Source organism: Oryctolagus cuniculus, chromosome 7, assembly GCF_964237555.1.
Source record: "Oryctolagus cuniculus chromosome 7, mOryCun1.1, whole genome shotgun sequence".
NCBI lineage: Eukaryota > Metazoa > Chordata > Mammalia > Lagomorpha > Leporidae > Oryctolagus > Oryctolagus cuniculus.
In genome coordinates this window covers 101,525,467-101,537,837 of record NC_091438.1, presented here as the reverse complement: position 1 = coordinate 101,537,837, position 12,371 = coordinate 101,525,467, and the positions used below count along the sequence as shown (strand labels likewise).

Here is a 12,371-nt window from a genome sequence, read left to right as displayed (position 1 = left end):
CAGGGAGCTGAATCAGAAGTGGAGCAGCCAGGACTAGAACTGTTGTTCATATGGAAGGCCCATGGCAGGTGGCGGTTTCTCTTGCTATGCCACAGCGCCAGTCCTGAAATGTATATTTATTGAAGAGAGTTTATTGTGAAGGATTTTGGGGAGGTGTAGCTCAGGATTTTGTCAATGGGGCCACTATGGAAGAAATTTTCAGCACCTGGAAGAGCTCCATTCTTGCCAGTACATAGTGTTTCAATGTGCCCAATGAAAGGGAGGAGTCATGACTTAGATATACAGCTTTCCTTCTAAATGCATTCTAAAAGTTCAGAGCTTTGCATCTTTACACTGATCTAGTCCAGTTCTTGAAGATAACTATATATGTTTTCATCCATTAATAGACTTGGGAGTTTAGATCTATTTAATGATCCCTCACACATTTATGGTGAAGATAAGAATAAGCTGCAAAGCTGATTAAATTCTTAAAGAGCTGGAAGCACTATTTACAGCATATACTGCATTCGTTTGATTTTATTATATGTAATAATAAAGCTGCAATTTATTTAGCAATCTGTATTGTGTGAGTTCAGGATAAATGACCTGGAGTCATTATTTCCCTTATCCTGACAACATTCCCATTAGGTAGGGATCATTACCTTCATTTTATGAATGAAGCTCCATTTTATAAATAAATAATGTCAAATGTAAGCCAAGTTGTGAGGGTAAAACATATTTTCTCCGTGACATTGCATTTCTTACCACTTTTTTTGTGTGATTAACTTTGTCTTTCCTTTTAAAGACTTATTTTATTTGAAAGACAAAGTTACAGACAGAAAGAGGGAGAGAGAGAGATCTTCCATCTGTTAGTTCACTCCCCAAATGGCTGCAACAGCCAGAGCTAGGCCTATCCAAAGCTAGGAGCCAGGAGTTTCTTCTGGATCTCCTTTTTAGGTGCAGGGGCCCACACACTTGAGCCATCTTCCACTGCTTTCCTGAGCCATGAGCAGGGAGCTGGATTGGAAGTAGAACACTGGTGCTCATTTGGGATGCCTGCACTGCTGTGGAGGCTTAACCCACTATGCCATGCTGGCCCCAGCTTATCTGGTGTTAATGCGTGAACTGATTGCTTGCAAAGCCTCTACAACAAATCCCTTTATATCTACACTCCAAATTGTAACTCCTTTCCAAAAACATTAGACATATTGATTGTTTGCTCATTTAGAACTCAGGCAAACAGATCAGACAAATTCCTCCAGGGAGCTAGTGAAAATGGAACTGAGCAACTATTTTTCTGTCTTAAATGAATCAGGTTTCTTGTTAATGATAAGTCTAGCAGGGTATGTTTTCTTGTAACCAAGCAGTTATGGTTATATTGATATCTTCCCTCACAGGGCCAAATTTCTTAAGTTGATGCTGGTCCAGGCCTACTCACTGCTTGCCAGAGGTGTCACAGCTGATTTGATCTTCACTGTAATTCTTGAAGAGTATGACCATGTTATGTAAAAATTGTAAATCTAAGATAAGTAATTAAAGGGGAGGTAATAAAATTGAAAGGGGAAATAATAAAAATTTAGCTGGGAGAAGACATTGGAGAAGTGACTTAAATATTTCCATTTCAACAGCTACTGATATTAGCCCATGGATTAGCTCTGTTTCTGTGAGGAATGTAAATCACAAGTGCAGATTGATTTTCCTTCAGCATTATTGGGAGAATAGGTTGGAAACTGGCACCAAAGGTAATGAATTTGTTCACCTGGGTCATTGAATACTATAACATTCTTGTTTTCTTTGGGGGGATACTATTGTCTTTAACAGCCAGTAAAATAAAGATGAGGGAATAGACAACAAAATACACAATTTTCAGTACTTTAATTCTGTGTTGCTATTGACATTTTGCTTATTCTGGGCATTACTATATTGAAAAAAAAAGGCTATAACATTAACTTTGCAGGATATAATTCATGTGCACTTTTGATTATTGCATTAAACATTGCCAGAGTAGCTGACAGGCTTAATGCACCTCAGTTGCTTATCCATAAACTTTGGCTGCAATTACTATAATTGGCATAATTTGTGAACTACCTGAAATACTATATTGACATTGTGATTTTACAGTCTTTTAAGGAAGTCTACTAGGTAACTCAGTGCTATTTTCATCATTATGCAAATGCAAGGCCACTTATATTAATAACCTTAAGATCATTAAATAAACTAAAAGTAGATCTCCGTAAAAATTAAGAGTGGGAATGGGAGAGGGAGGAGGAAGAAAGATTGAAGTGTGGGTAGGAGGGAGGGAAGCATTACTATGCTCCTAAATCTGTATGTATAAAATACATGAAACTTGTATAACAAATAACATTTAAAAATAACTCCTAAAATAGAGTTAGCATTTGTAGAAGGTAATACACTCCATATAGGAAACATAGAACTTGGAACCAGAAGAGTACCATTTTGAATTCTGACTCTCAAGTTACTTGCCTATATTACCTTGGGACTTGAATTTATTGAGCTTCTATTTTCCTGCTCTGAAAAATGACAGAGTCAGATTAAAAGCCTCAGCCATGCAATCCAGATGTAGCCTCTGCTGATTCTTAGAGCAGCTGTTCAATTCCATTCAACCAACAATGACTTGCTAAATGCCAGGCACTGACACTTTTTGCCTTAAGCAATAGCAGGTGCTGCCAGACTTCTAACTCATGAAGTGACTAAGGCCACATACCCCTGTTTGCACTGCTATTTTGGTAACCTTACTCTAAATTTTCCAAAGTGATAATTATTACAGGTGACTTTATAATAGTTCTGAAATAAAAGATTTTGAAAACTTGGCAGGAGCCTTTGAAATTAATTGAAAGCATTGAGTGTCTGATCACCTAAGCTGGACCTTGAATGTGAACATGGTAGGAGTTCAATCAATATTGAATAAGCAAATAAGTAAAATATTGGTTATCACTGGCATAACAGTTTTACCTTTAATTAAGTTTCCAAAGAGAGAAGCTTTGGCTTCATGTTTTCCAATGTCATTTTCACTCTATAGTATCTCAAGAAATAATATTACTATATTCATATATTGCTGCTTGTCATGGGGCAGCAGGTCCGATAGATCTCAGGGCCAGCCTGGGGAGCTCAGGGGAAGATGAGTGTCGGCGGCAAAGGAACCACACAAGAGCCAGGAGATCAGTCAATGCCCAGGGCGCAGCCAGGTTTTCGACTTTATTGGGAGGGGAAGAGCTTTTATAGACACAGAAAGGGGACTGTCCAGGGCACAAGGGAACTGAGCCAACCAGCTGAAGGGTAAGGCAGGACACGAGCCGGGCACACCCTCAAGGGCCTATCACAGCCGAGGACACATACTGTTCACGAATACAGAAGTCTCCTGTCAGGCTAGGTACCTCCCCCGGGGGCCATTTTGGATTGTTGGAAACGCTGTCACTGGGATGCGGAAGTGCGGCAAACTAGAGCAAAGGCTTAGCGGCCTTGTTGAGTGAAGGCTCAGCAACTTTGTTTCCTTTTTGATTGGAGCCCCCCCGCAATATATCATTTTGTACATTGCACCTCTATTTCATTTCCATTGTCTTAATTGATTCTCACTAAAGCAGTGTGATGTTGGTAAAGCAATTATTATACACTTGAGTTTTTTCAAGAGCATACCAATGTTCAAAAAATCCAAATTAGTTGCCTGAGACTCTATAACAATAGTAGCAAGAGAATATGCAAGCATGTTTATTAATTCTTTCCCACCACACAGTTGTGCCTCTGTCAGAGTTTCTATCTGTTACTATATGAGCTCATGTAGACAAAATTCAAGATGCAGCAGAGGATGTACCACAAAATCTATTTCTCCCCATTTCCCTTCCAGCTCATCTTGTGGGAAGGCAGGAAAAATGCCTCATTGAGGGACATGCTTTATTTTCCACAAACATTGGTTGATTGTCTAGCAAACCAAGTACTGTCCCAGGCTTGGAGATACAAATATGACTGAGTGTGGAGCAGCAGAGCCTGAAGAATAATAGTGAGATAAGCAGATTGTGAATTTTATACAACACAAGAAGGGGTTAGTCATGTGGCCTCTGATTTACAAAAGAGAAAACTCTCCAGAGTGTGGTAAAATTGCTACAAAATCAATATCTTTTTTTCTTTCTTCTTCCCTTATGTAATAACATAATTTCTCTTTGGTCAGAATGCTTAATTGAATGTCTAATCATTGCATAATTATTCAGAAGGCTTGAAGCTACAAATCACATGGCCCCTGGAAATAGTACATTGTTCTTTTATCAGTGCTAGGAAGGATAGTGGCCAGTGGGTTCATTTGGAAATCTTTTGTAACTACAAGCTCCATCTCTCAATAAAGCTGTGGGTCAAAGGGAGGGGGCAGGTGATTGTGAACTTGTTCTGTTCTGGTCACCTTGGAGTTACCCATGAACAGTAAATGAAATGATATTTCATTCTGATCAGTTACCACTTAGACTCTCCTGGTATGGGAGAGTGATCATTTGATTGCTTTACACTTGAGTTAATTTATCATATTAGCAGAAATGGATAGTGCTATGTTACTCTATCAAAATAATTTTTGAAGTGATCACATAATAAACATTACTTCTGCTTATTTCTACAGTTTGTCCTTATGTTAGTTGGTATCAAAATGTAGTTCCATTAAGTTGGGACATCTTATATGAATGATGTTGATGATTTAGGTATGGATTTTATTTCTTCTGATCATTTTTTAAAATCAAGGGTTGTTATTGTAAAGGACAATTATACTGAAATTTCCCAACTCCAATAGCATGAGACCAGGTGTTTAGTGTGTATTAGGAGATCAGGTGAGGTACCCAAGGTAGACAGTGAATCCCACAATCTAAGAAGAAGCAACTGCTATTCAATTTCTGCTTTTTATCCAGAAAAGCATGCCTCATAACCACAAATCTTCCAGTGTTTCAGAAATCAGTGATCCAAATATTTATGTGAAATCCACTATTTAATTGCTTAAACTGTGCAAATTTAGCTTGCCAAATACTGTGCATGTTAACACATAGAACAAAACAGAATACAAAAATGTAATCATGGGCATAGTCCATGAGCTTTCAATTTTCTACTTCAAATATAATAATTACGTTCCCTCCAAATATGTCTTCCAATAACCAATGTTCTAATTAAAGCACATTTCTAAAATTCACCCATGGGTTCCCTCGGATTAATTCCAAGTTTCCATACATAGTATATGAGGCTGTCTATAATCTGGCCTACTTCCTTCCTTAGCTTTCTTTTTTTTTAATTTTTATTTTTTTTTTATTTTTTAACAGGCAGAGTGGACAGTGAGAGAGAGAGACAGAGAGAAAGGTCTTCCTTTGCCGTTGGTTCACCCTCCAGTGGCCGCCGCGGCCGGTGCACTGCGGCCGGCGCACCGCGCTGATCCAATGGCAGGAGCCAGGAGCCAGGTGCTTTTCCTGGTCTCCCATGGGGTGCAGGGCCCAAGCACCTGGGCCATCCTCCACTGCACTCCCTGGCCACAGCAGAGAGCTGGCCTGGAAGAGGGGCAACCGGGACAGAATCCGGCGCCCCAACTGGGACTAGAACCTGGTGTGCTGGCGCCGCTAGGCGGAGGATTAGCCTAGTGAGCCGCGGCGCCGGCTTCCTTAGCTTTCTTTTACTGCCCTCTTAATTGTTTGATTATATGAGCACTTTGCCTTCAGCAAATGTTATCTGCAAGTCCTACCTGCAAAAAATCCAGAATTTCTTTTCATTTTATTAAAGTATTGTTACTTACAATTGCATTAAAATAAACTGGACTGGCTTCGTTATACTTTCCACATTCATCTCCTCTGTGTCTTATCTGGTAATGATGAATTGCACATATATTACGGGGAATTTCTCTGTAACATGTGACTAAATCTGAAAGACAACCCACAATAACAGTTTCCTTTTGCTTAGGCCTTTTTAGACATAATAAAATCTTCACCTCCTTTTCAAAAATGCAATGCAGAATATTTGTTAGTACTTTTTAAAATTTTATTTCTAAGGAATCTAAATTTCATAAGTACAACTTTATAAAAAGTTATTCTTCCCACCATACGCACCCACCCACCCACACCCCCACCCCTCCTTCTCCATCTCCCCTTGCCAGTTCTATTCTCCATTAAATTCATTTATAATTAACTTTGTATACAGAAGACCAACTCTATACTAAGTAAAGATTTCAACACACACATACATACACACACACACACAACTGTTTGAGAGCTAGTTTTATATGCATTTATATCTCATAATACAACTCATTGAGGACAGAGGTCCTTAATGCACAGTGCACATTGACTCCTGTTGTTAGTTTAACAATTAACACTCTTAAGTATGATATCAGTGACCACCAGAGGCTCTTGACATGAATTGCCTAGGCTATGGAAGCCTTTTGTGTCCACAAACTCCATCAGTATTTGGAAAAGGCCTTAAGTAAAGTAGTAGTTCTATCTTCCCTTTAGAGGAGAGTACATCCTTCTTTGATGGCCATGTCTTATCTCTGGGGACTCACTCACAAAGATCCTTCATGTAGAACATTTTTTTTTGCCACAGTGCTGGCTTTCTATGCCTGAAATTATCTCACAGTGTTTTCAGACAGACCAGGAAGACTTAAGGGCTGATTCTGAGGTCAGAATGTTACTTAAAGCAATTGTCATTCTATGAGTCTGCTGCATGGACTGATTCCCATGTTGGAACATTCTCTCCTTTTTAACTCTATGTGTTAATATTACTATGATCACTCTAATACTTAATCCTATCTATATATGCACTTTTTTATTTGACAGAGTTAGATAGAGAGAGAGACACACACACACACAGAGAGAGAGAGAGAGAGAGAGAGAGAAAGAGAGTGGTCTTGCTTCCATTGGTTCACCCCCCAAATGGCCGCTATGGCCAGAGCTATGCCAATCCGAAGCCAGGACCCATGCGGGTGCAGGGCCTGAACACTTGGGCCATCCTCCACTGCCTTCCCAGACCACAGCAGAGAGCTGGACTGGAAGAAGAGCAACCAGGACTAGAACCCGGCACTCATATGGGATGCCAGTGCCACAGGCGAAGGATTAACCAAGTGAGCCACAGTGCTGGCCCTATATATTCATTTTAACACTGAACATGATCACTTTACCAATTAAGATGACATTTTTATCTCCAAGATAAATGAGATTTGGAGTCTCATGACAAGTTTTTAAGCTGTACCCTTAGAAGTAAGTCCATAGGAATGTATGCAGAACTATACAGCTTTATAGTTACAAACTTCCACCTCCCTCTCTTATTCCCACTCTTATTTTTTACTGAGATCTATTTTCAATTGACTTTATACACATATGATTAACTCTAATTAATAATATATTAATCATAATAATAAAGTAAATAGTTTAACAAATAGCATGAATAAAAATAATATCTTAATTATTAATAACAATAGTAATAATAATTAAGTAAACAGTTTAACAAATAGTATGAATAAAAAAAAACACAGTTCCTTGACAGTCAAGGCAAAGGCAGCTCAAGTCATCCTTTCTAAAAGTTTCAATTTGATTCTATAGATTTTGTTTTAGGTGTTCTATTAGTTCTCACAGATGAAGGAGAACATATGGAATTTGTCCATTTGGGACTGGTTTATTTTACTAAGTATGATGTTTTCCAGATTAATCCATTTTGTTTCAAATGACCAGATTTCATTTTTTTTTACCACTGTGTAGTATTCTGTAGTATAAATATCCTATAATTTTTTTATCCAGTCCTTGGTTGATGAGCATGTAAGTTGATTCCATGTCATAGCTATTGTAAATTGAGCTGCAATAAACACGAAGATGCAGATAACTCTTTTGGTTGATGATTTTATTTCCCTTGGGTAAATTCCCAGGAGTGAGGTAGGTGGCTGGGTCATATGGTAGGTCTCTATATTCAGATTTCTGAGATATCTCCAAATTGTCTTCCATAGTGGCTTTACCAATTTACATGTCCACCAACAGTGGATTAAGGTACCTTTGTCCCCACATCTTCACCAGCATTTATTGTTTTTTGATTTCTGTATGAAAACCGTTCTAACTGGGGTGAGGTGAAACCTCATTGTGGTTTTATTTGCATTTCCCTAACAGCTAGTGATCCTGAGTATTTTTACATGTGCCTGTTGGTCATTTGGATTTCTTTTTTTGAAAAATATTTGTTTTTTTTTGTTTTTTGTTTTATTTATTTATTTATTTATTTATTTTAACTTTTATTTAATGAATATAAGTTTCCAAAGTACGAATAATGGATTACTATGGCTTCCCCCCCATACCGTCCCTCCCACCCACAACCCTCCCCTTTCCCACTCCCTCTCCCCTTCCATTCACATCAAGATTCATTTTCGATTATCTTAATATACAGAAGATGAGCTTAGTATACCTTAAGTAAGGATTTCAACAGTTTGCTCCCACACAGAAACATAAAGTGAAAAATAATAGATGATTTTTTTTAAATGATGATGAAATCAGATCAGACCTATTGTCATGTTTAATCCCAGTGAGAGTCAAGTTGGGAGTTGATAGTTTCTTTTCTTTTCTTTTTCTTTTTTTTTTTTTTTTTTTTTTTTTTACAGAGGATCAGTTTAGTATGCATTAAGTAAAGATTTCAACAGTTTGCACCCCCATAGAAACACAAAGTGAAATATATTGTTTGAGTACTCGTTATAGCATTAAATCTCAATGCACAGCACATTAAGGACAGAGATCCTACATGAGGAGTTAAGTGCACAGTGACTCCTGTTGTTGACTTTACCAATTGACACTCCTGTCTATGGCATCAGCAATCCCCCTATGCTCCAGTCATGAGTTTCCAAGGTTATGGAAGCCCCTTGAGTTCTCCGACTCTTATCTTGTTTAGACAAGGTCATAGTCAAAGTGGAGGTTCTCTCCTCCCTTCAGAGAAAGGTACCTCCTTCTTTGAAGACCTGTTTTTTCCACTGAGATCTCACTCACAGAGATCTTTTGCCAGAGTGTCTTGGCAATATTTGTTTTGGCCAGCGCTGCAGTTCACTAGGCTAATCCTCCACCTGCGGCGCCAGCACACTGGGTTCTAGTCCCAGTCGGGGCGCCGGATTCTGTCCCGGTTGCCCCTCTTCCAGGCCAGCTCTCTGCTCTGGCCCGGGAGTGCAGTGGAGGATGGCCCAAGTCTTGGGCCCTGCACCCACGTGGGAGACCAGGAGAAGCACCTCGCTCCTGGCTTCAGATCAGTGCAATGCGCTGGCCGCAGTGCACTGGCCGCTGCGGCCATTGGAAGGTGAACCAATGGCAAAAGGAAGACCTTTCTCTCTGTCTCTCTGTCTCTCACTGTCCACTCTGCCTGTCAAAAAAATATATATTTGTTTAAATCCTTAGCCCATTTCTTAATTGGATTATTTTTTTTGTTGTTGTGGAGTTTCTTCATCACTTTATATATTCTGGTTATTATCATTTATCAGTTGCATAGTTTGCAAATTACTTCTCTCATTCTGTTGGTTGCCTCTTCACTTTCCTGAGTGTTTCTTTTGCCATACACAAACTTCTCAATTTGATGTAATCCCATTTGTTAATTTTGGCCTTGACAGCCTGTGCCTCTGGGGTCTTTTCCAAGAATGCTTTGCCTGTGCCAATGTCTTGCAGGGTTTCCCCAATGTTCTCTACTAATTTCATGGTGTCAGGCCATAGATTTAGATCTTTCATCCATTTTGAATGGATTTTTGTGTAAGGTGTTAGGTGGAGGTCTTGCTTCATACCTCTGCATGTGGAAATCCAGTTTTCCCAGCATCATGTGTTTAAGAGTCTGACCTGGCTCCAGGGATTGATTTTAGCTCCATCATCAAAGATAAGTTGGTTGTAGATGTTTGGATTGATTTCTGGTGCTTCTATTCTGTTTCATTGGTCTATCTATCTGTTTTTATACCATTACCAGTTTTTTTTTTTTTTATTACAACTGCCTTATAATATGTCTTGAAATCTGATATTGTGTTGCTCTGGCTTTGTTTTTGTTGTATAAGATTGATTTAGCTATTCAAAGTTTCCTTTGCCTCCATATGAATTTCAGCATCATTTTTTCTAGATCTGAGAAGAATGTCTTTGGTATTTTGATTGGTATTGCATTGAATCTGTAAATTGCTTTTGGAAGAATGGGCATTCTGATGACACTGATTCTTCCAATCCATGAATGTGGAAGATTTTTCCATTTTTTTTTGTATCTTCTGCTATTTCTTTCATTAATGTTTTGTAATTCTCATTGTAGATATCTTCGACATCCTTGGTTAAATATATTTCAAGGTACTTAATTTTTTGGTAGCTATTGTGAATGAGATTGACTTAGAAACTCAATTTCACTTGGAGTTGTCTGTATATACAAAGGCTGTTGATTTTTGTGTCGACTTTATATCCTGCTACTTTACCAAACTCTTCTATGAGTTCTAATTGTCTCTTAGTTGAGTCTTTTGGATCCTCTATACATAGAATCGTCATCTGTAAATAGGGGTAGTTTGACTTTTCCTTCCAAATTTATATCCCTATGATTTCTTTTTCTTGCCTAATGGGTCCAGCTTATACTTCCAGGACTATGTTGAGTAGCAATGGTGAGAGTGGTCATCCTTGTCTGATACTGGATCTCAGTGGGAATGCTTCCAACTTTTCCCTATTCAAAAGGATGCCGGCCATGGGTTTGTTATAAATTGCCTTGATTGTATTGAGGAATGTTCCTTCTATATCCAATTTGTTTAGAGTTTTCATCATGAAAGGGTGATGCATTTTATCAAATGCTTTCTCTGCATCTATTGAAATAACCATATGGTTTTTGTCCTGCAGTTTGTTAATGTGTTCTATCACATTGATTGATTTGCAAATAATGAACAATCCCTGCATACCAGGGATAAATCCCACTTGATGTCAGTGGGTGATCTTTCTGATGTGCTGTTGGATTCAATTGGCTAGAATTCTGTTATGATTTTTACATCTATGTTCATTAAGGAAAGTGGTCTATAATTCTCTTCCTCTGTTGCATCTTTTTCAGATTTAGGAATTAGGTGATACTGGCTTCATAGAAAGAATTTGGGAGGATTCCCTCCCTCTCAATTGTTTTGAATAACTTGAGAAAATTGGAGCTAGTTCTTCTTTAAATATCTGGTAGAATTCAACAGTGAAGCCACCCAGTCCTGGGGTGGCTATTCTTTTTGGGGAGGGCCTTTATTACTGATTTAATTTCTATCTTGGTTGTGAGTCTCTTTAGGTTTTCTATGTCATCATGACTCAATTTAGGTAGGTCTTATGTGTCCAGAAATCTATTCATTTCTTCTAGGTTTCCCTGTTTTGTTTTTTTTTTTTTGTCATAAAGATCTTTGTAGTAATATCTGATGATTCTTTTTATTTCTGTGGTGTCTGTTGTTACATTTCTTTTCTCATCTCTTATTTTATTGATTTGGTTCTCTCTCCTTTTTTGTTTAGTTGGGCCAAAGGTGCATCAATTTTGTTTATTTCTTGAAGAAAAAAACTCTTTGTTTTGCTGATCTTTTGTATTTTTAAATTCAATTCTGTTGATTTCTTCTCTAATTTTAATTTCTTTTTCCTGGTAGTTTTTTAAAAAGATTTTTTATTTATTTATTGAGCGTTAGAGTTCAGACAGTGAGAGGGAGAGACAGAGAGAAAGGTCTTCCTTCTGTTGGTTCACTCCGCCAAATGGCTGCAATGGCCAGAGCTGCATTGATCCAAAGCCAGGAGCCAGGTGCTTCTTCCCGGTCTCCCACATGGGTGCAGGGGTACAAGGACTTGGGCCATCTTTTACTGCTTTCCCAGGCCATAGCAGAGAGCTGGATTGGAAGAGGAGCAGACGGGACTAGAGCTGGTGCCTATATGGGATGCCGGCGTTACAGGCAGAGGATTAACCTACTGAGCCACGGTGCTGGCCCCTTTTATTGCTAGTTTTTCAGTCTTGTTTGCTGTTGTTTTTTAAGATCCTTGAGACACATTGACAGCTCATTTATTTGGTACCTTTCCAATTTCTTGATGTAGGCACCAATTACTATAAATTTTCCTCTTAACACTGCTTCTGTTATATCCTATAAGTTTTGAAATGTTGCATTGTTGCCTTCATTTGTTTCCAGAAATTTTTGATTTCTTTTTTTATTTGTTCTATGACCCACTGTTTATTCAGGAATGTGTTGTTCAGTCTTTGTGTGTTTGCATATGTTCTAGAGATTCTTGAATTGCTGGTTTCCAGCTTCACTCCATTGTGATCTGAAAAGATGCATGGTATGATTTCATTTTTTTTTAATTTGCTGAGATTTGCTTTTTGGCCTAGCATGTGGTCAATCCCAGAGAAAGTTCCATGTACTGGTGAGAAGAATGTGTATTCTGCAACTGTAGGATGAAAAGTTC

General features: G+C 38.4%; 1 protein-coding gene across 24 annotated transcripts in view; it reads left to right on the top strand.

Annotated features, from left to right (window-relative positions):
• Positions 1-12,371, top strand: part of LOC100347668 (glutaredoxin-1-like) — an 87,806-nt gene that overhangs the window by 62,317 nt on the left and 13,118 nt on the right. For 4 of the 24 annotated variants that reach the window (XM_070078272.1, XM_051857593.2, XM_070078271.1 and 1 more), the window contains exons 3-4: positions 1,377-1,469; positions 1,608-1,721. The exons of 17 other annotated variants lie outside the window; for them this stretch is intronic. The gene's annotated coding sequence lies outside the window, so the exon portion shown is untranslated. Of the gene's footprint in view, positions 1-1,376; positions 1,470-1,607; positions 1,722-3,841; positions 4,037-12,371 lie in introns of those variants that run through there. 3 more of the 24 variants (XM_070078268.1, XM_070078267.1, XM_070078270.1) reach the window with 3 other exon arrangements.